Source organism: Geotrypetes seraphini, chromosome 1 (genome assembly GCF_902459505.1).
Source record: "Geotrypetes seraphini chromosome 1, aGeoSer1.1, whole genome shotgun sequence".
Taxonomy (NCBI): domain Eukaryota; kingdom Metazoa; phylum Chordata; class Amphibia; order Gymnophiona; family Dermophiidae; genus Geotrypetes; species Geotrypetes seraphini.
The window spans coordinates 142,312,861-142,335,872 of NC_047084.1; the positions used below are offsets into that span (position 1 = coordinate 142,312,861).

A 23,012-nucleotide genomic window follows, 5' to 3' on the forward strand; every position below is an offset into this window, starting at 1 on the left:
GGGTTTGGGGTTTTTGACCTAGAAACACAACCAGCAATAGTGCAGAAATTTCTTTGTTGGCTTTAAACAAAACGCTCGCTGCATCCTGTTGCTTCACGGGATCAGGCACACAGAAAAACAGTCTCCTAATTTGACAAAGTCCTGAGCTGAGCCTGGAGCTGCTATGGCTATGCCCCAAACACAGACTGCAAAAAGTCTTCTTGCAAACAGGTAGCAAGGTCTGGTCCTAGCCGGGCACACATGTTGTTAGTACAAAGGATTGGCTTAACCTCAGCCAAACAGCATATCAGAATGTTGAAGTCAAGGACTATGCTGGAGCCGTTTCTTCCTCCTACTCCTCTGGGCCTCCCCAACTTAGTTCTGGCCCTGCCTTATAGACTTCCTGGCAGTTGTTTACCTTACTCCTCCTGCCCCCTATTGCAAAACTACAGTGGCTTGTTGGTCTAGTGGTATGATTCTCGCTTCGGGTGTGAGAGGTCCTGGGTTCAACTCCCAGACAAGCCCTGGCCTTCCTTCTCAGTAGGGGAAAAGAAAGGGTTTGCGCAAGTCAAACTATTTTTTTTTTTTTTTTGGGGGGGAGGGGGGTGTTTGGCCAGGTACTAGTGACCTGGATTGGCCACCGTGAGAATGGGCTACTGGACTTGATAAACCATTGGTCTGACCCTGTAAGGGTATTCATATGTTCTTACGTGAGCCAAGTATAGGACAATCAAGCCATTGCAACATCACTGATGAGGTTGGCTCTGAGGTATTGTGGAATGAGGCATTATGACATCACAATCTCAGCTCTGGAATGTTGCTCTCTTTGGGGTTCCGGAATCTTGCTATTCTTTGAGATGATGGAATGTTGCTACTCTTTGGGTTTTGGCCAGGTACTAGTGACCAGGATTGGCCACCGTGAGAACGGGCTACTGGACTTGATGAACCATTGGTCTGACCCAGTAAGGCTATTGTTATGTTTTTATAAGCTACCTCTGTTAAGGTAGTTGTAATAATGTGAGGGGTTATTCAGTAGGGGAGTGGTTAGTGCCTATAAACTCCCTCCTACGTCACTATTCTCTTTTGTAAAAGTGTTTTTATGAATTTAGTTACCAGAGAAGTCAGATTTATCGGCTTGTAGTTCCTTACCTCTTCCTTCCGCTTTTGTGGAGAGGTACCACATCCTCTCTTCTCCATTTCTCTGGTACTGCTCCCAACTCTAGGGAAGCATTGAAAGGTTCAGCCAATGAAGCCACTAGAACTTCCCTAAGTTCCTTCAGGACCCTTGGATATGCATCAACGGGACCCATTGCTTTGTTCAACTTTTGTTAAGCTAGCTCCTCACGAACACAGCCCTCTGAAAATCCAGACACATGGCCCCACTCAGTTCTACCTCTCCGCCCTGCCCCCACCCAGATGAGCCTCCAGGCCCCGCCCTCACAAGCCTCCTCTCTTCTTCCCCGACAAGCCCTGGCTGCGTCTGGAACATGCACGGACGTGCTCTACTTTCAACATCAATAACACTCCTATTAACATTGTTTCATCATTAAAATTATTAGGCGTTATTATTGATGAAAATCTCTCTTATCATGAGCACATAGGTAGCACAGTCAAATCCTGCTTTTATCGCATACGTCAAATACGTTCCATCTCTAAGTTTTTGGAACCAAAATCCCTTAATATACTTATACATTCACTTTATCATCTCTAAGCTAGACTATTGCAACTCATTACTACTAAACATTACCCAAAAAGAAAAGAAATGGCTACAGATTATTCAAAATCTTGCCGTTAAATTATTTCACAACGGGAAAAAATATGACCATGTATCCCCCTTTTTGGTTGCCTCACATTGGCTCCCCATCAATCATCGCATCATCTTCAAAATTTTACTTTTGGTATTTAAAACTTTATCCACAAACGAACCGCAATCTTTAAGAAAAAAGTTTTATTTTATACAGCATTTATTTTGTGGTGTTCCCTACATATGATCCATTCAGTGTACATTTCTGAATACATTCAGTACATCAGTATGGTCTCTCTGAAGTGCATAATAGTTATATGAAGCACGAAAAAACATATCTTTTTGGATTGTTCAATTAAGAACCTTAAGTAAGTGAGTATTGTCTCTCTTTTGCCATGGCTATGCTAAGTGAATGAATTGGTATTGTTGCATGTTGCCACATTCAGTACAGGCAACATGGTTTCTCTTGTTTTCTATCTCTTATTTGGATCACATTGGAGTACAGCTGCTGAATGATATTTGGAATGCTTTTCAAGCATCTCTTTTCAAGTATCTCTTTCTGTATGCACAGACATCTGGCTGCTCTCCCTTTGAGATTCTCACGGGATGACCTTTCCCCGCCCCATGGGTAGATTTTCCCTTGATACAGGAGGAATACGTCCAAAAGCTAATTGAAATATTAGGGCTTGTTCAAAGAAACGTGTCTTGCACTTCTCCTTTCTCTCCACAGATTCCTACCCATTTTTTCCAGCCTGGTGATTATCCAGCAGCTTTCCAAGGATCGGAAGCAGACGGATTTCCCCTTTGGCCTTCCCACTACTGTGATCGCTGCGACCAGGCCCGCTGCACTCACTGAGGAGTTTCCTGTTTGGATCCACGCAAGTCGCTTGAAGAGGGTTAACCTAAAACCCCAGAAGCAAGTCTTCCCTGCGCAGATTTCACCTCCTCCAGTGGAACAACATGATGATCTCATTGCAGCATTCTACCAACTTTATCATTCTCTTACTGGCACTGCTGCTGCTAGTTTTTCTCCCTGTATGGATCATTTCTAACTGGGTCTACAGGGATGATGTGTTCTGGGTCCATGACACTTTCTGCCCATACCCATCTGTAAATGACACTCCTACTGTAAACAGCACCCCCGACACCTCTTTGCGAACACGACGTCAAGCTGGACTACTCCCTCGCAAAGGCTGTCCTTTAATTGGAATCCAGAAAAGACCGATGCTACCCTTTGGTATAATTCCAGCAGTGTGCAAGTTGCCACCTTCTCCTTTGAGTATTGTGACATTGTGGACTGTTCATCAATTGATATCCCAAGGCTGTGCCATTGGTCCTCAGAGATTCCTAAAACTAAGGACATATATGTATATGTGTTACTGACTCACATTGGGGGTTAAGTGTGCATTCTGGGGAGTGGTAGGGTGGAATATTGATACTGACTGGGTTTATAAACTAGAAAATACCCTGAAAAACAGTGGACCAAAATGGTAAATCACTGCTTACTTGTATGACCCTTCATAAGGTTGGACACTGTTATAGGAAAAGTGTTCCTGCACAAATTATTAAGCTTTCTCTTACTATTGACAACCCTAGACCTACTGATGAAGGTATGTACATTATGGACATGTGGTTTAAGGGTGGGTCTAGCTATCATCAGTTTTCTTACGGGATCTATCTACCTCCACTCATCTTCTCCTGCCATTTTGTGGGGGCCCCAAAAAATACTAACCCACTGGCCCCTACATTCAATAAACTTACTGACATGATGGCTATTGCCAATCCCACTTTTGAAGATATTGTGGCTGTTGAGGTAGGGTTTTCAGAACGTAACCTTTGGTTAGAATGGATGAAATTCACTGCTGATCAACATAATAAGAGTAATTGTTACATATGTGCTCAAGCTAGACCCCATCTAGGAACCGTACATCTGGACCTCCCTCCTGGTATCCAACCATGCCTTTTTGGGTTATTTACCAGTATCTCCTCTAATTTTACCTATCCTCTTTGTGCACTCCAGTGTTCTAAATACCCTTTGTTGCCAGGACAGCAAAAGCTTGATATTGCCGTTACCATCTATAAGGGCAATTACACATGTCATGTTTCTAATCTGACACAGAGTAGTTTTGTAGGTAATTTACCCCCAGGTTATTGTTCTGTCTTGGCTCATAGGTATGCCCCATTGTTGCTGCATCAGATTTGATATTTACTGGCTTTATGGAGACTTTTGGCTCCCTGTTAAGCTACCCAGCCAGTGGATAGGCAAGTGCACTTTAGTTAAGGTTACTATGCTTCTGCATATTTTTCTGAAAGGCATCCTTCCTATTCACATGGTTTTTCCTTTTATTTGTCTTGATATAAATCTGATCACATGTATACATAGATGCTATAGGGGTCCCAAGAGGGGTCCCAGATGAATTTAAGGCCCGAGCTCAAGTTAAGGCTGGGTTTGAGTTCCTTATTCCCTTTATTACTATTAATAAGAATGTTGATCGGATTAGTTAAAATTATTATAATCAGCAACGCTTTGTGAACTATTCTAGGAACGCCTTGCAAAGTATTACTGATCAATTAGACTCCACTTCTCAGATGGTTCTCAAAATCATATGGCCCTAGATATGATTCTAGCTGAGAATTCTGTTAAATTCTCCTCAGTATTTTATGCTGTTGTACTTTTCTTTCTGACAATATAGGTCCTCCTATGGACATTCAGAAATTAGCAGACCTCTTTGCTGAGCTTAAATGTAACTCTGATTTATCTAATTCTTGGGATCAGCATTTTAGTTGAATGCATAATCTCTTAATATTTGCACTCTTGTCTTGACTGCTCATGTACTGTGTTATTCGTATTACAGCTCCTAAAAGACCCCTCCTTGAGAGACATACCTAGGGTATCACTCCCTTCCAGCTCATGCTGTGTATTTGTGACGTCATTTACATGACGTAAGAGGGGATTTGAAGGGACACGTATCAGAACTTTAGTAAGTGTCCTTAGGCATATGTTGTTTAAAGATGCAAAGGTAGGCCCTGTTTATCTTTCCCTTCTTTGAAGATGGTACAAGGACATCCATGTTTGTCTTTCTTTCTTTGACAGGAATGTTTAAACAGAGTTGTTGTGAAGTGAATTCAATTGTTTTGTTAAGCCGTATTTACAGACAGATTTAGATTAGGGTCTCTGCTGGTTAAGGCTTTTTCTGACCCTCTTTGGACTTCAATCTCTAGATAGGAAAAATGCTGATGTGTTTAAAGTTTCATGTGACCTGTGTCCATATATGGTTTGCATTTACGTCACATGCCGTCACATGCTGGCAAACCTGATTCGTATAAATATGTGAAACTCATAATAAAAGACGGACATGTTTTGGAAGACGATTTCTGGTCTTTAAGATGTGTCCCCAGGTACCTGACTTACAAATGACAGAGACAGAGAAAGTATGGGGCAGGAATTGGGACCTGAATCCGAAAATCTGCACTTTCTGCATTGCTGCTATTCTGGGTCTGCCCCTCCCAGTTAACAAGAAAGACATGCTTACTTTTCTTGCTATGATTGGTCACTGCCGCCAATGGATCTCTGCTTGTTCCTTCTATGACCAGATTTTGAGACAGACCCTGGTTTCTGAAATGACTGCTCTTATCAGATGGACTTATGAAATGTTGGACATTTAAGATGTGTCCCCAGGTACCTGACTTACAAATGACAGAGACAGAGAAAGTATGGGGTAGGAATTGGGACCTGAATCCTTTTCAGTTGGGGGCTTGTCCGCGATGGGCAGATGATATCACCGGTATTTTGTGAGTATTTCTGAATTTTTTCTGTTCTTTAATACTCACTGGGTAGTGGTGACCTGTACCCACCCTTTATTTTAAGTTCAAGCTTTGGGTTCTATTATGGAGTTTTTTTGGGAAAAATCTCGGGGTACTTTCGGTAAGTGCCCCTCATATATATAAGCAGCTGCCATTCTTTCGGGAAGAATGAAATTTATTTATAGAACCCCCCTGCCCACTCTGTCATTTGTAAGGTTAAAACTTTTATAGAGTTTAAGATTTTATTGTCTCTTATTACTGTACCTCGCTTATAAGGTAAGATAAGCGAATATTTTTGCATTGTTATATTGGCTTTGTAATGAGTCATAAAGGCACTTACTCCTAGACAAATGAGACTTGTACGGCTGTGTGTGTGTATGACATTTTTCCTTTTGCTCCCATCTTTCTGTGTCACCAATGTTTAATACTGAGGTAGGACATGCTGTTATGTGGAATGAATTGAAAGCGCTGTTTGAATCAGTCTAAGATCTTTCCCTTGTAGTTTGTACACAAGCACTATTTCTTGTCTTCCTTTTGATCCTGACTAATTTTGTGCGTTTTTTTCTATGGCTGCTTTCTTTGTGTTCTGTGCTGGATCATAAAAAAAAAGAGAAACAAGAAAAAGAAAAAATTCCGTTTTAAAGGTTTTCTTTCTTGTGCAGAGCAAAGCTAATCTGTTCTTTGCTTTCATTATCAGGGTCTGTGCATGAATGTTTTTGTCCCTTCCCCCAGACTTCTCTGTTTGGGCTTCCACTGACCCCCTATAGTGCTTCTTTGAAGTTACTCATTCTTGGTTTTATTAAGCAGTAAGGTGAGATTCCACTGTTTGTCTCTTGACTTTTCTCCGGCATTATCAAAACCACCATCTCTTCTTATAATACGCCCATCGCTCTTGATGTCAAAGCTGATGGCATTATTAGGGCTGTTAGAGTTTTGGTAATTCTCATTGCACTTATGTTTCTTCCACCATTCCACCGGCAGCCAATGATTTTTTTTCTGTCATTTTCCTAAAGAATGTTTTATTTTAGTCCCTGTTGGTGAAGCTTTTCAGCTCTTTTTTTTGCCTTCACCTTTAAGCAACAGTATACCTAGTGTAGAATTGCCCTTCAGGCTATTCTACAAAGTCATGCACTGCCCCTCATGGTCCTATTCTCATTTTGTACAACTTTTTGTGTTCCATAATTCAGGAGACCTGTCAGGCTGATAGTTTGTACCTTTTATAATGGTTGTCTGTGTGTGGTCACAAGGTGTCACGAAATAAACTGCACTGGTGTACATCTGAAGTGAAATACCTGGGTTTTGTCCTGTCTCATGGTCAGAGGAAAATCTGCACTTTCTGCATTGCTGCTATTCTGGGTCTGCCCCTCCCAGTTAACAAGAAAGACATGCTTACTTTTCTTGCTATGATTGGTCACTGCCGCCAATGGATCTCTGCTTGTTCCTTCTATGACCAGATTTTGAGACAGACCCTGGTTTCTGAAATGACTGCTCTTATCAGATGGACTTATGAAATGTTGGACATTTAAGATGTGTCCCCAGGTACCTGACTTACAAATGACAGAGACAGAGAAAGTATGGGGCAGGAATTGGGACCTGAATCCTTTTCAATAAACAGGGTACTCATTCCATACAACTCTTCTCGCTCCCTTCGCCCATCGAGCCAAGGTCTTTTGGTAGTCCCTTCTTTGAAAGTAATCGGCACAAGACGATACGATATATTTTCAGTAGTAGCCCCTCAAACCTGGAATTCTCTCCCCCAATATATTAGAGACGAAAAAGATATTGGCCGTTTCAAAATTAATTTAAAAACCCTTCTGTTTAAAGATGCGTTCACCTCTTATATGGAATAATTGCAGTGCAGCAGTCCTTTATTTAAAAAAAAAAAAAAAAACCCACCCTTCCTAATGTTTTTTCCTTTCGTGTTTCTCTTTTTTATTTTTTTTTTAACATTGTAACCTGAATCCCTCTTCCCTTCCATCCAGTTGAGTCTGTTGGTCTGTAGGTCAAACCCCCTTTTTTTGGATTTATTATTATTATTACCTTGTATCTTAACATATGTTTAAATTTGGATTTTATAGTAAATCGCTTAGTATTTTATGTATAAGCGATTCATCAAATTTCAAATAAACTTGAAACTTGATGTGTGTGATGTCATCTGCACATGCTCAGATACCCTCCAGATGCAGCCGGAGCTCGTTGGGGGGCTTTCCAAAACCCAGACAAACTGCCGGATTTTGAAAAGTCTGTCTGGGACCCCCAGACAGTCCTCTAAAAAGAGGACATTATTCCAGACGTCTGGTAACTCTAATTCAGGGTCTACCACAGCTCCATTCCTATTTGTGTTTTTCTTCTGTGGTCCTGCTCCTGGTGCTTCATCTGTGAAGACACAACAGAAATATTTGTTAAGCAATTCAGACTTATCTTTTGTCAGCATTTTGAGTTTGTAAGTGTTATATTCCGGCATACCAGTATATTTTATAAAGTGTTTCAAATGAAATTCTCTAAATAGCATAGGAAATGGTCACCATCGACTGTACTCACGCAAGAAAACTGAAGAGTTGCTCCAATAATTCTCTGCAAAAGAGGTTCAGCAATGCAACATCTTCCATCATACAATGATTTTTTTCAATTTAACCCTTTCAGGACCAAGGGACATATTTGTCCCATAACTTTAAAATCCTATAAATTTTGATTGGGATAGTCTACAGTTCTAAATTTGATATGTACGGATTCCATATGATACTGCCTTTATGTAAACAAACTGGTTCCGACATTCATTCATTAGCGTTGTTGCTAGATTGACGAGAAGATTCACTTGCCACACTGTCCATAAGCCAGAAGTGTGATTTTTTTAAATAAAAATAATGATATTTCACAAAAAAAATCAATTTTTTGGCATCTGCAAGCCCTTTTTACCATAAAAATGTCGTCAAAACCACAAAAATTGGCCTACGATCCTTATGGTCCTGAAAGGGTTAACAGAGTTCCTGAACAGATCCTCTGAAATGTTGCAATAAATAACTACTGCAGGTTTGATTTGATGTTCTCCCTAAACAATTGTCTTTTGCAAATGAACTTTTCCCCACACTGATTTACAGATCCATAAATAGAATATTTTATCTATTTATTCATTCATTCGACTCAAGCTCGGCTGGACAGCTCTAATGGCGGCAGCTATAAACAGAAATCAGAGTGTAGTGAAAGCCCTTCTCATAGCTGGTGCTGACCCGAACCTTGGAGATGAATTCAGTAGCGTCTTTGAGACTGCTAAAGAGAAAGCGATCCATTCCTTGGAAGGATACAGTAGAAAATTCAAACCTGGTCTGGGTCCTGTTCAAATCATTTTTCTCCAAAGACAAGCAAGGCAACTCCATTGACATGCAGAAGATGAGAGTGAATATCTTAGACGAGTTGATGATCGGAGACACTGGATTTGGGGCTTCCGGTTTGCTGACAAGGATCTGGAGAAGTTTCACAGCCAAAGCAGTGAAGTCATTTCAAGCTGGACTTCAGTCTTGACTGTTTGTTTTTTTTATTTTTTCACTTTCTCTTTTAGTTTATGATATTTTATTTTTAAATCTCATTCATTGTTTTGCCACTTGGTTTGCTTCCTACTTTATTATTTAAATTTCATTTAAATTTCCCAAGAATTCTATAGTTTCAACGGTTCTCCCTTCTGCTTCTATTTCCTATCTCCCCTCTTTTTTCAACCTTTCAAAGTCCTTTAGACCATTGTAGTCTTATTAGAATGTTTATTTTCTTATTTTTTTCTCATCTATCTCTATTTTATTTTTTCATTACTCTACTAATTGTCATTTACTTTAGTTAGATTGTGAGCCTTCGAGACAGTAAGGGAATATCTAAGTACCTATTTTACTTATAATTTTAATGCACCCTATTGTCTATTTTTTCTGTAAACCGCTTAGAATCCTAACGGAGTTTAGCGGTATATAAGAAATAAAATACATTACATTCATTCCCCACATATCACAAATGCATTAATAAACAACAACCTAACACAGTGACACTCTCAAAACAAAAGACCTCCCCCCCCCCATTATAATAGCAATCTACATTCCAAATATCAATAGGAGGGGTCTTAGGCGCCTGGGCCAATCAGAGCCCTAGGCCCCTTCCTGGTGCATCCCAGAATTTGCAGGAGCCAGTCATGAAGCCGCTCAGCGCTGAGCAGCTCGTTGCCGCTCAGCGGCAAAAGAAGAAACCGGATCTCACGGCAGTCACCACTGACTGGGTTAGCAGCAGGGCAGCCAAGCGGAAAGCTCGCTCCTGCCCGCTGGACTACCAGGGATCGGCAGAAAAGGTACGAGGACAGGGCAGGGAGTAGGGGACAGGGTGCAGAGCCTGGTGGTGACCTGCAATAATTCTGGGAAGGGGGCGCTGACACAAGTATAAACCAGGACCCCAATTTTTGGTCTAATTTTTTTAACCCAAAATCCTGGTTTATATTTGAGTATATATGGTAACTGCTACACAGTAATTGCTGTTGTACTAGTGAAAACAGACAAAAATGTTGAAATCAAAATAAAGTTTTTTTAAAATTGCCCCTTTAATTGTTGTTTTGTTTTTTTTAAGAACTTAAGAAAAACCTTACTGGGTCAGACTAATGGTCCATCTAACCCAGTATCCCGTCTTCATAGTGGCCAGTCCAGGTCACTAGTATCTGGTAAAAATCAAAATAGTAGCAACATTCCAGAACCCCATTGTCAAGATTCTTTGCAGAATCTTAAAGTGTAGCAAGATTCCGGAATCCCAAATAGTAGCAACATTCTGGACCCGCAGAGAGTATCAATATTCTTTGCAGAATCTCAAAGAGTAGCAAGATTCTGGAATTCTAAATAGTAGCAACATTCTAGAACCCCAGAGAGTATCAATATTCCATTCAGAATCTCAAAGAGTAGCAAGATTCCGGAATCCCAAATAGTAGCAACATTCTGGATCCCCAGAGAGTATCAATATTCCATGCAGAATCTCAAAGAGTAGCAAGATTCCGTAACCCCAAATAGTAGCAACATTCTGGAACCCCAGAGAGTATCAATATTCCATGCAGAATCTCAAAGAGTAGCAAGATTCCGTAACCCCAAATAGTAGCAACATTCTGGATCCCCAGAGAGTATCAATATTCCATGCAGAATCTCAAAGAGTAGCAAGATTCCGTAATCCCAAATAGTAGCAACATTCTGGATCCCCAGAGAGTATCAATATTCCATGCAGAATCTCACAGAGTAGCAAGATTCCGGAATCCCAAATAGTAGCAACATTCTGGATCCCCAGAGAGTATCAATATTCCATGCAGAATCTCACAGAGTAGCAAGATTCCGGAATCCCAAATAGTAGCAACATTCTGTAGCCCCAGAGAGTATCAATATTCCATGCAGAATCTCACAGAGTAGCAAGATTCCGGAATCCCAAATAGTAGCAACATTCTGGATCCCCAGAGAGTATCAATATTTCATGCAGAATCTCACAGAGTAGCAAGATTCCGGAATCCCAAATAGTAGCAACATTCTGTAGCCCCAGAGAGTATCAATATTCCATGCAGAATCTGAAAGAGTAGCAAGATTCTGGAATCCCAAATAGTAGCAACATTCCATGCTACCGATCCAGGGCAAGCCGTGGCTTCCTCCATATCTGTCTCAATAACAGACTATGGACTTTTCCTCCAGAAAATTGTCCAAAACTTTCTTAAAACCAGTTAAGTTAACCTCTTTCTTTATTTTTGTTTTGTTTTTAATGTAAGTGACCTCTGATGTAAGTAGATAGCGGACCAGAAGTCTTAGGTTGCAATATAAGAAATGTTTTCCTCAGCACTTTTTCTATAGTGGCATGTAGCATCAGCTTGTTAGTTAAAAAAAAAAAAAAGGTAATGAAGCTCAGCCATACTAAAATGCTGTGTATGAGCCTTACGGGAGCTCAAGATAATGAATTTAATTTGTTGCAGTGATTCCCCTGTGGATTTACAGTGATAGCGAGGGACAAGAGAGGCCAAAGAAGGTGACTTAATGAATTTCAATTAAAGAGGAAAATAACTTTCAGGTTCGGAATTTGGTTTTATTAAGCCAAGCTCATCAGCATTTCCTGTTTAGATTCTGAACCCCCCCACCCACCCCACACACACACACAAAAAACCCCAAAACCAAAAAAATCAAACCTTCCATCATTCTGTCTCGTCAGTAGAGGTCAACATGCAGATAACCAAAAATATTAGGATCTTAGGAATAATATTTGACAACAATTTATCATACCATGATATAAGTCAAGTGGTTAGATCCATGTTTTACAGACTTCGCCAAATTCGTTCCGTGGCCAAATTTCTATGTTCAAAATTCCTGAATATCCTAATACATTCTTTAGTGATATCCAAAATCGATTACTGTAACGCTTTATTTAAAGGCCTGCATCAAAAAGAAGTTAGACGTCTTCAAATTATTCAGAATGCCTCTATTAAAATAATTTACAAAGCTAAAAAATTCGATCATGTCTCACCATTACTTAAGGCAGTGGTTCCCAACCCTGTCCTGGAGGAACACCAGGCCAATCGGGTTTTCAGGCTAGCCCTAATGAATATGCATGAAGCAAATTTGCATGCCTATCACTTCCATCATATGCAAATCTCTCTCATGCATATTCATTAGGGCTAGCCTGAAAACCCGATTGGCCTGGTGTTCCTCCAGGACAGGGTTGGGAATCACTGACTTAAGGAGGCACACTGGTTACCTGTTGCACATCGCATTTTATTTCAATTATGTTTAATTACTTTTAAATCTTTAATTTTTCAAACTCCCGCTTTTATTTTTAAAGTATTAATTCCTTATACTACTTCTAGAACATCGAGATCACAAGATCAACATTTATTGGCTATTCCCTCACTGAAAGTCGTAAATACGAGGCGTCATACTATTTTTTCTGTGACTGCTCCTCAGTCTTGGAATGATCTCCCACTCTATATTAGACAGGAAAAGAATTTAGATAAATTCAAGACTAAACTTAAAAGTTTCCTTTTTAATGATGCTTTTAGTGAATAATTAATTCTTTTATTTCAGCTTATCTTATAATTCCATTTATCAATTTGTCTTCCCTCCTAATGTTTTTACCATTATTATAGGAATTTTATATTGATTGTTACCTTTAAATAACTTCCTTGGTGTTTCGATATTGTATTTATAAATTATTTAACTTAAATGTTATAAGCTATGTGTTAGAAACTCCATATGTAAAATTGGATGTCTGTGTATTATGTTACCCATTTTTTTAATATTTTTAACTATTTGTACATCGCCTAGAATGTTGAATAGGCGATTAATCAAACTATATAATAAACTTGGAAACTTGGAAATACAAGGAATATAATTTTTACATTCACCTTATCTACCATATTACGACAGCACTTATTAAAATTCAATTCCGATGTAGTTATAGTGTTATTGGGGTCTTTCTCAATTAAATGAAATCTGTTCTGTCACCCCGCGTACAGCCTTAAGGTGCCCAGGCAGTTCTCGCGCTAAACATTCAAAAAAACCCAAAATAAATAATGCTGGCTGTGAACTAAGGGGTCCTTTTATCAAGCTGCGGTAAGGGTTTAATGCGCGTAATACCGCGCGTTAAACCACCTGCCGCGCTAGCCACTGACGCCTGCATTGAGCAGGCGTTAGTTTTTTAGCCGGCTGCGGGGGTTAGCGCGTGATGAAATGTGCGACGCGCTAAGCCCGCTAGCGCGGCTTGATAAAAGGACCCCTAAATGTATTCAAATACCATGGATATATCGGGAAAAAAATTATTATAACAAGTATCTTTGGTGGCAGAAAAGTCCTCAAGGGGGTTTGTGGTGCAGTGGTTAGAACTGCAGCCCCAATGCCCGGGGTTGCGGGTTCAAATCCTGTACTATTTCTTGTGACCCTGGGCAAGTCACTTAATCCATATATGATAACTCTCTGTCATGCACTTTCTATTGAAATATGGACCAGCGATCAGTGTTCTATACACTAGCCCAGTGTTTTTCAACCTTTTTACACCTATGGACCGGCAGAAACAAAATAATTATTCTGTGGACCGGCATCGGTCCGTGGACCGGCGGTTGAAGAACACTGGGCTAAGTCGTGGGCCAGACCCCGCCCATCTCTACCCAATCTCCACCCCAGACCCCGCCCCCTTTCACGTCCCGTGCCTCATCTGGAAGCCTTCCCTCTGACGTCAGAGAGAAGGCTTCCGGTTCAGGGGCAGGATGCCTATAGGAGCCACTGCCCGTGGCTTTGTGCTCTGAATCAGTTAGGAAGAGGGAGCTGGCTCGAAGATAACGCCGCATCGATCGCACCGTGGACTGGCGGTTGAAGAACAATGTTTTGGGCCTGATGCATGTGCTGGCCCTGTGGACCGGCAGGAAATTTCTGTGGACTGGCACTGGTCCATGGAACGGTGGTTGAAGAACACTGCACTAGCCCAATTTCTAGATCAAACCAATCTAATATTTTTAAGACATAATTAAGATGTATTTAAGAGGAGGGGCCTCAGATCCCTTCACTGTTTTGAGCTTCAGAAATATAGCTGAGAGTCCACCACCCTCACGCAGCCTTTTGCAGTGAAACGTCGGCAGGAGCAGACCAGTGAGGACAGCAAACTTCAACAACTCAAACGATTCAGCCTTTTGAATATGCCCTGCCAGAGCTAAGTCTTCAGATTTTTTTGATCATTTATCGCTGGACGCTAGCAAAAACTAGGCAGGAGGAGGAGGGAGGCCAATGAGGTTGTCTCCCTTTCTAGAGCGGCTGATAAGCTAACAGCTGGCAGCGCACGGGGATCTGAGACCCCTCCTCTTAAATACATCTTAATTATATCTTAAATATATTAGATTGATTTGATCTAGAGATTGGGCTAGTGTATAGAACACTGATCGCTTGTCCAGCGAGATGGCAGATGAAGTTCAGTGTTGAGAAGTGTAAAGTATTGCATGTGGGAAGCAGAAACCCGAGGTACAATTACACGATAGGAGGGATGTTATTGAATGAGAGTACCCAAGAAAGGGACTTGGGTTTAATGGTGGACATGACAATGAAGCCGACGGCACAGTGCGCAGCGGCCGCTAAGAGAGCGAATAGAATGCTAGGTATAATCAAGAAGGGTATTACAACCAGGACGAAAGAAGTTATCCTGCCGCTCTACCGGGCAATGGTGCGTCCACATCTTGAGTACTGCGTCCAATATTGGTCACCACTTTAAGAAGGATATAGCATTACTCGAGAGGGTTCAGAAGAGAGCGACACGTCTGATAAAAGGGATGGAAAACCTTTCATACACGGAGAGATTGGAGAAACTGGGACTCTTTTCCCTGGAGAAGAGGAGACTTAGAGGGGAGATGATAGAGAATTATAAGATCATGAGGGGCATAGAGAGAGTAGAGAGGGACAGAAAGAGAGAGAGAAATATATAGAGAGAGAGCTAGAAAGGGAGAGAGACAGAAACAGAGAAAGAGAGAGAGATATAAAGAGAGAGAGAAAGGGAGAGAGAGAGAGATAGAGAAAGATTGGAGAAACTGGGGCTCTTTTCCCTGGAGAAGAGGAGACTTAGAGGGGATATGATAGAGACTTATAAGATCATGAAGGGCATAGAGAGAGTAAAGAGGGACAGATTCTTCAAACTTTCAACAAATAAAAGAACAAGAGGGCATTCGGAAAAGTTGAAAGGGGACAGATTCAATACAAATGCCAGGAAGTTCTTCTTTACCCAACGTGTGGTGGACACTTGGAATGCGCTTCCAGAGGACGTTATAAGGCAGAGTACGGTACTGGGATTTAAGAAAGGATTGGACAATTTCCTGCTGGAAAAGGGAATAGAAGGGTATAAATAGAGGATTACTGCTCAGGTCCTGGACCTGTTCGGCCGCCGCGTGAGTGGACTACTGGGCGCGATGGACCTCAGGTCTGACCCGCGGAGGCATTGCTTTTGTTCTTATGTTCTTATATTTCAATAGAAAGTGCATGACAGAGTTATCATATATGGTTATAGATTGTTCTCTCTTGCCCCTACATAATATATTTGATCTCAAGTCACTTAATTCCCCAGTGCCCCAGGTACATTAGATAGACTGTGAGCATGCCAGGACAGATTGGGAAAAATGCTAGGGCAGGGGTGTCCAATGTCGGTCCTCGAGGGCCGCAGTCCAGTCGGGTTTTCAAGATTTTCCCAATGAATATGCATGAGATCTATTTGCATGCACTGCTTTCAATGCATATTCATTGGGGAAATCCTGAAAACCCGACTGGACTGCGGCCCTCGAGGACCGACATTGGACACCCCTGTGCTAGAGTACCTGAATAATTTGTAATCCACATAGAATTGTAGGACAGCCAGAATTCATTAATAAAATTTTGATACCGTACACTACATCGTGTTTTCTTCGTTCCTCGGTGCAAAGTAATCCCAACCTTGAACCATATTAACACTAGAAGAAACACTACCTTTTCAGTCATTGCCCCAACCCTCTGGAATTCGGCACCAAATGCTCTAAGGCAGTATAGTAGTTCCCAACCCGGTCATGGAGGACCACCAGGCCAATCGGGTTTTCAGGCTAGCCCTAATGAATATGCATGAAGCAAATTTGCATGCCTCTCACTTCCATCATATGCAAATCTCTCTCATGCATATTCATTAGGGCAGTTGTTCCCAACCCTCTCCTAGAGGACCACCAGGCCAATCGGGTTTTCAGGCTAGCCCTAATGAATATGCAGGGAGGAGATCTGCATGCCTGTCACTTCCATTATATGCAAATCTCTCTCATGCATATTCATTAGAGCTAGCCTGAAAACCCGATTGGCATCCAGGACAGGGTTGGGAACCACTGCTCTAAGAGAGATAACCAATCTTGAGAAATTTAAATCTTTTCTTAAAACATTCCTTTTCAAAGATGCCTTTCCAAGTATAAATGTCCTTTTAAGGATTTTAAACATTTTTATCTTTTATAAGTCCGCTTGTATTGGGCTTACTTGTTTTTTAATCCCACCCTTTTAATCCCACCTTTATATCTTACTTTTCTTTAATTATTGTAGTTCTCCCCTTTTTTCCACTCGTACCCATTTGTCTAATCTTGTATGTTTATTTTGTTAAAGGTATGTATAATTGTGTTATCTATTTTTACCCGATTTTAAAATGTATACCCACCTCGAAATAAATGATAAGTTGGTAAATCAAATTTTTAATAAACTTGAAACTTTATGCTAAATAAATAAACGGCAAAGCCAAATAGCATTCATGTACCATTCACAAATTTTCAGCAATCATTGGTCAGAAAAACCATCCCCTGATTTATAAATGAAACACCCTTTGTAATATATGCAAAATAGGAAGAGGAAAAAAATCACCATGGGTGAGCTAATTATGTTCACCCAAACAATGCAAATCTACTTAGCTGAATAGTGCAGTTAATCAGTAGTTGAGACAGCCCGCTATGCAGGGCTGGATTTTCCTATAGGCTAACTAGGCTTCAGCCTAGGGCCTCAAGATCAAGAGGGGCCTACATTCAAATTGTTAGCAAAATTAAAATTACACTATTCTAAAAACAGTGAACACTAAAACACTGAATCGAAAATAAGGAGAAATTCTACGCTTCGGAATCGGAACCGGCTCCGGCCGCAACAGGGCGCCGACTCGGCTTCTCCCTTTCTTTTTCTTGCTCTGGGAGGAGGATCGGGGAGGGAAAGACATCAGTCCGGAAACAGCTGGGCAAAGCCCAGCCCCGCGGGGAGAGAGGCAAAACGTGGATCTGTCAGGACAGGGCGGCCCAGACTGGCATCGGAGGGGGCAGTGGCGTACCAAGGGAGGGGCCCGGGGGGCGGTGCGCCCCAGGTGCCAGCCCTAAGGGGGTGCTCCCGGCCTTGCCGTTCAATCCCCCCCACCCCCGAAGGACCACTTGCCCCACTGACCTTCCTGCACCACTTGTGAAGCAGCCCGCAGCAGGATCGCGAAGTCAGCGTCAGCGATCCCTGCGCTGCTTAGGCGCTGCTTCCTGCCCCGCAATCCCACCCCTCCTCTGACGTCAGAGGAGGGGCGGGACCGTGGCGCAGGAAGCAGCGCAGGGATCGCTGACGCTGACTTCGCGATCCTGCTGCGGCTGCTTCATAGGTGGTGTGGGGAGGCCAGGGGGGCGAGCGGTCCTTCAAGGTGGGTCGGGGCATCAGGCCTTCAGGGTGGGGCGGGCGGGCAGGCAGGCTTTCAAGGGGGAGGGGGTGACAGGCAGGCAGGCAGGCCTTCAAGGGGGGACAGGCCTTCGGGGGGGGGGGTGCAGACCTTCAAGGGGGGGCAAGCAGGCCTTCAGGGGGGGTGCAGGCCTTCGGGGGGGTATAGGCCTTTGGGGGGGTGCAGACCTTCAAGGGGGTGCAGGCCTACAAGGGGGTGGGACAGGCCTTCAAGAGGGGAAAGGCCTTCGGGGGGTGCAGACCTTCAAGGGAGTGCAGGCCTTCAAGGGGGGGTGCAGGCCTTCAAGGGGGAGACAGGCCTTCAAGGGGGGGAAAGGCAGGCAGGCAGGCCTTCAAGGGGGGACAGGCCTACAAGGGGGGGACAGGCCTACAAGGGGGTGGGACAGGCCTTCAAGGGGGGGGACAGGCCTTCGGGGGGGTGCAGACCTTCAAGGGAGTGCAGGCCTTCGGGGGGGGTGCAGGCCTTCAAGGGGGTGCAGGCCTTCAAGGGGGGACAGGCCTTCAAGGGGGGGGAAAGGCAGGCAGGCAGGCCTTCAAGGGGGGACAGGCCTACAAGGGGGGGGGAGAAGCTACAAGGGGGTGGGACAGGCCTTCAAGGGGGAACAGGCCTTTGGGGGGGGTGCAGGCCTTCAAGGGGGGGCAGGCAGGCCTTCAGGGGGGGTGCAGGCCTTCGGGGGGGGTGTAGGCCTTTGGGGGGGGTGCAGACCTTCAAGGGGGGGTACAGGCCTTCAAAGGGGGGGGACAGGCCTTCAAGGGGGGAAAGGTAGGCAGGCCTTCAAGGGGGGGACAGGCCTACAAGGGGGGGACAGGCCTACAAGGGGGTGGGACAGGCCTTCAAGGGGGGGACAGGCCTTCGGGGGGTGCAGACCTTCAAGGGAGTGCAGGCCTTCAAGGGGGGGTGAAGGCCTTCAAGGGGGGTGCAGGCCTTCAAGGGGGAGACAGGCCTTCAAGGGGGGGAAAGGCAGGCAGGCAGGCCTTCAAGGGGGGACAGGCCTACAAGGGGGGACAGGCCTACAAGGGGGTGGGACAGGCCTTCAAGGGGGGGACAGGCCTTCGGGGGGGTGCAGACCTTCAAGGGAGTGCAGGCCTTCGGGGGGGTGCAGGCCTTCAAGGGGGTGCAGGCCTTCAAGGGGGGACAGGCCTTCAAGGGGGGGGGAAAGGCAGGCAGGCCTTCAAGGGGGGACAGGCCTACAAGGGGGGGGAGAAGCTACAAGGGGGTGGGACAGGCCTTCAAGTGGGGGACAGGCCTTCGGGGGGGTGCAGGCCTTCGGGGGTGCAGGCCTTCAAGGGGGGACAGGCAGACCTTTAAGGGGGGACAGGCCTTTGGGGGGGACCATGATTTAGAAGTACACGGAGGGAAGGGGGTGTTCAAAGAGACGTGCATATGCCAAACTTTGGGGGGGGAAGAAATAATGGGTCTGAAAATAGAGGAGAGGGAGAGAGATGGACCATGGGATTTAGGGAGGGAAGGAACAGAAAGGGAGAGAAATTGGACACAAGGGATGGTGTGGAGGAGGGATAGAGATACTGGATAGGAGGGTAATTAGGAAAAGAAAGGGAGAGATGGTGGACTCTGGGGTGGTGGGGAAGGAGGGAGAGATGCCGGATGAAAGGGTATTTAAGAAAAGGTGGATCTGTGGAGGGAGATGAAAAAAAGGAAAGATACCAGACTTCCTGGGAAGGGAAGGGAAATGGAAAGGGAGGACAGAGTTGGCAGATGGATGGTTAGCATGCAGAAAGAAGGAGACCCTGGCAAGCAAGTTATCAGAAGAAAACCAGAGCCTTGGACCAACAAGATTTGAAATAGAACCAGACAACAAAAGGTAGAAAAATTAATTTTATTTTCTGTTTTGTGATTATAATATGTCAGATTTGAAATGTATATCCTGCCAGAGCTGGTGTTGGACTGCAAACGTGAGCTAGGATTTAACAGAGAGAGGAAAAGTCCTTTTTGTTTCTTTATTTTATTTACACCACAGCGCCAGTGTGGTTAGGAGAAGCCAAAGGGGGTGAAAAAGCTATAAAACCCACCAGGAGTTTTGAAAAAAATCACCCAACTGGGCAGGAAAATTGAATTGAAAAACCAATTCAATAGGGCTGAATCGAATCTGTCTTAGACTTTAGGACCTGGGATTGGGGAGAGATGGCATCCTCAGTACTTTATAATGCAAGTGAAACGAGGATTTGGTCAGACTTTTGAAGGGTCTGCAGAAAAAAAATATTGTATAGGCCGGGGACATGAGACAGCAGGAAATGGGAACTATTCTTCCTTCTATTTTTGTGAATGGAAAGGCTGAGGATGTCAGAGAGTTCAGTTAAAATATGTGCTTTATAAGAAAATATAATAATGTGTTTTATAAAGTTTATAGCATAGCTGGCCTACCCAGTGAGGTGTTCCTAGTGGTGATGGTGGCAGCGTGTCAATGTGTTGAGAGGAAGAGGTGGTCTGGGAAATTCTGCTGAGCAAACTCCGGGCCCATTTCCACCCCCCAGTTAGTCCACTCCACTCAACTGGTTCACACACTGAGTGGGTCTTTGGGTGTTGTTTTGGGATCTCTTCCAGTGGTTTATCTCCTTCTGGTCCAAGGAAGGAAACTTTGTTATCCTTAGCATTGACCTACAGAATATGTTTGTAACAGCGCTGCTTGTGTGGCATTAGGCTATGTAGTGATCGAAAGAAAAAAACAGACCTTTGCACATTTTTGCACTATATGGTGGGTGTATGAGGAGATTCACATTTCCTGCATAGCTAAGTCCATGTGAAGTTACCTTGTGCTGTATTTGACATCTAGCAAGGTCTCTGTTTGAAAGGAAAGATCTAAACTTAAAAATGAAGTGGCCAGAAGTTATGGTAAAAGCAGATAGTGTAGCTGGTTTTAAGAAAGATTTGGACAAATTCCTGGAGGAAAAGTCCATAATCTGTTATTAAGACATGGGGGAAGTGTCTGCTTGCCCTGGATCGGTAGAATGGAATGTTGCTACTCTTTGGGTTTTGACCAGGTATTAGTGTCCTGGATTGGCTACCATGAGAATGGGCTACTGGGCATGATGGACCATTGGTCTGACCCAGTTAGGCTATTCTTATGTTATGTTCTCATCTGTAGGGGCCTTTGTTTTCACTTCTTATTTTAATGTATTTTTTTTCTGGGAACTTATCAGTGTTTTTTATAATGGGAACAAAAATGGAAGAGAATTAATGTGTGTGGGATGAGGGGGTAACTAATTTCTTCAGCTAAATAATTCAATCCACTTCAAACAGACATAGGAGAACTGGTGCACCATTCACACACCCTCCAACCAAAAACGTCAAAAGAAAAAAACTGTTCGACAACCTCCTAGCCATTCGAGCTGCAACACTCGACCCCCAACTCTACAACCAATTGATATCAACCACAGACTGCAAAACCTTCAAAAAGAAATAAAAACCCTTCTATTCAAAAAACACATAAAACCGTACTAACACAATCAGAACTGTCCCAAGCATCACCTGCAACTACTCCATATGTACTTCTGATGTCATAACAATTCAGACATAATTTATGTTATGTTATGTTTGGAATATAAGAAAATTTTCACTGCCTGTTTCTATTCTGACCATTTATTCCGTTTCATGGTCATTACAAAAAAATATTTTTTTACATTGGGGGGGGGTGTCAAAAAATGATGGGCCCCGGGTGCCACATACCCTAGGTACGCCACTGGGAGGGAGGGTGGGGGGGTTTAATGGAAGGCAGGCAGGCAGGATGGCAATGGAAGGGGGATGGAAGGCAGGTGGGCATCGGAGGGGGGTGAGGTGAAGAAGGGCGCACTGGGGGCACTATGGACATAGGAAGGGGCAATGTTGTGTGTTATGTTTGATTAGTTATTGTTACAAGTACTATATAAGGTGCTGAGAATAAATGTCCAAATAAGTGTTCTCGACTTTTTTTTATTTGTTATCCGTGTCACATTTTTTATAAAGGTTAGTACCAATAACAACATGTTTCATTTAACATATTGATATATATCACAGTAATGATGTATTTTATTATCTCTCATGTAATTTACAAACTTAAAAATGGGAGGTGAAAGGGCCTCATAAGTGGAATAGCCTAGGGCCTCTTTTCAGCTAAATCTCCCGGCATGTCTCCCGGCATGCAATAGATCCGTGGAATTAGCTTCTGCATCAGGAGGACGTCCCCGTCGTATGTGCCGTTGATCTTAATCACAGGATTGACGAAGAACAGATTTGTGAATCCGAGTTTCGAGATTGCGACCGAGACCGTGACTGATTGACTGAAGGTCGGGTGGGTCTGTTGAAAGCACTTACAGGCGATCATTCTGCTAATCGGTGAAGCTACTTTAAATATCTTTTTATCTGTAAACCAGTTGAAGCTTTCAATGCATATTCATTGGGAAAATCCTGAAAACCCGACTGGATTGCGGCCCTCAAGGAGGGACTTTGAGATCCCTGCACTAAGAGGTCCTTTTATTAAGGTGCGCTAATTGATTTAGTGCGCCCTAACCTGTTTAGAATATAATGGGCGCCTTAGCATTTTGCTCGTGCTAATCTTTAACGCACATTAAAATCAATTAGCCAAATCAGTTAGCGTGCACTAACTTGGTGAGCGTGCCTCAGACCCTCTTTTACAAAGGTTCGCTAACCGATTAGCGCACGCTAAACGCTAATGCGTGCATGTTAGTCTATGGACGCATGAGCGTTTAGCATGCGCTAAATCGATTAGCGTGCGCTAATCGGTTAGCGCGCCTTAGTGAAAGTGGGGGTTAGTAAAAGGACCCCTAAATTTCATAAGAATCAACCGAGTTCTGTGGAAGATACAACAAAAAGTAATATTTATTTATTCAATTTTCTATACCGTTCTCCCATGGGAGCTCAGAACGGTTTACATGAATTTATTCAGGTACTCAAGCATGTTCCCTTGGACTCACAATCTATCTAATGTACCTGGGGCAATGGGGGGATTAAGTGACTTGCCCAGGGTCACAAGAACCCACAACTTCAGGGTGCTGAGGCTGTAGCTTTAACCACTGTGCCACACTAGAAATCAAAATGCAGTAAAAGTGAGCCAAGTAAAGGATAATGAAGCCATTGTGACATCACTGATGAGGTTGGCTCTTAGGCATTGGTGGGATGAGGCATTATGATGTCACAATACCGGCTCTGGTTATCAGAGGCTGAAATTTTTCACACTATTTATTTATTCAGTGTTCTATACTGTTCTCCCAGGGGAATTCAGAATGGTTTACATGAATTTATTTAGGTACTCAAGTGTTTTTCCATG

General features: G+C 43.3%; 1 non-coding gene across 1 annotated transcript; it reads left to right on the plus strand.

Moving 5' to 3' along the window:
• The first annotated feature begins 432 nt into the window (after positions 1-432).
• Positions 433-504, plus strand: TRNAP-CGG. The gene has a single exon. It is a non-coding gene; the product is annotated as a tRNA-Pro (tRNA).
• Positions 505-23,012: the final 22,508 nt, after the last annotated feature.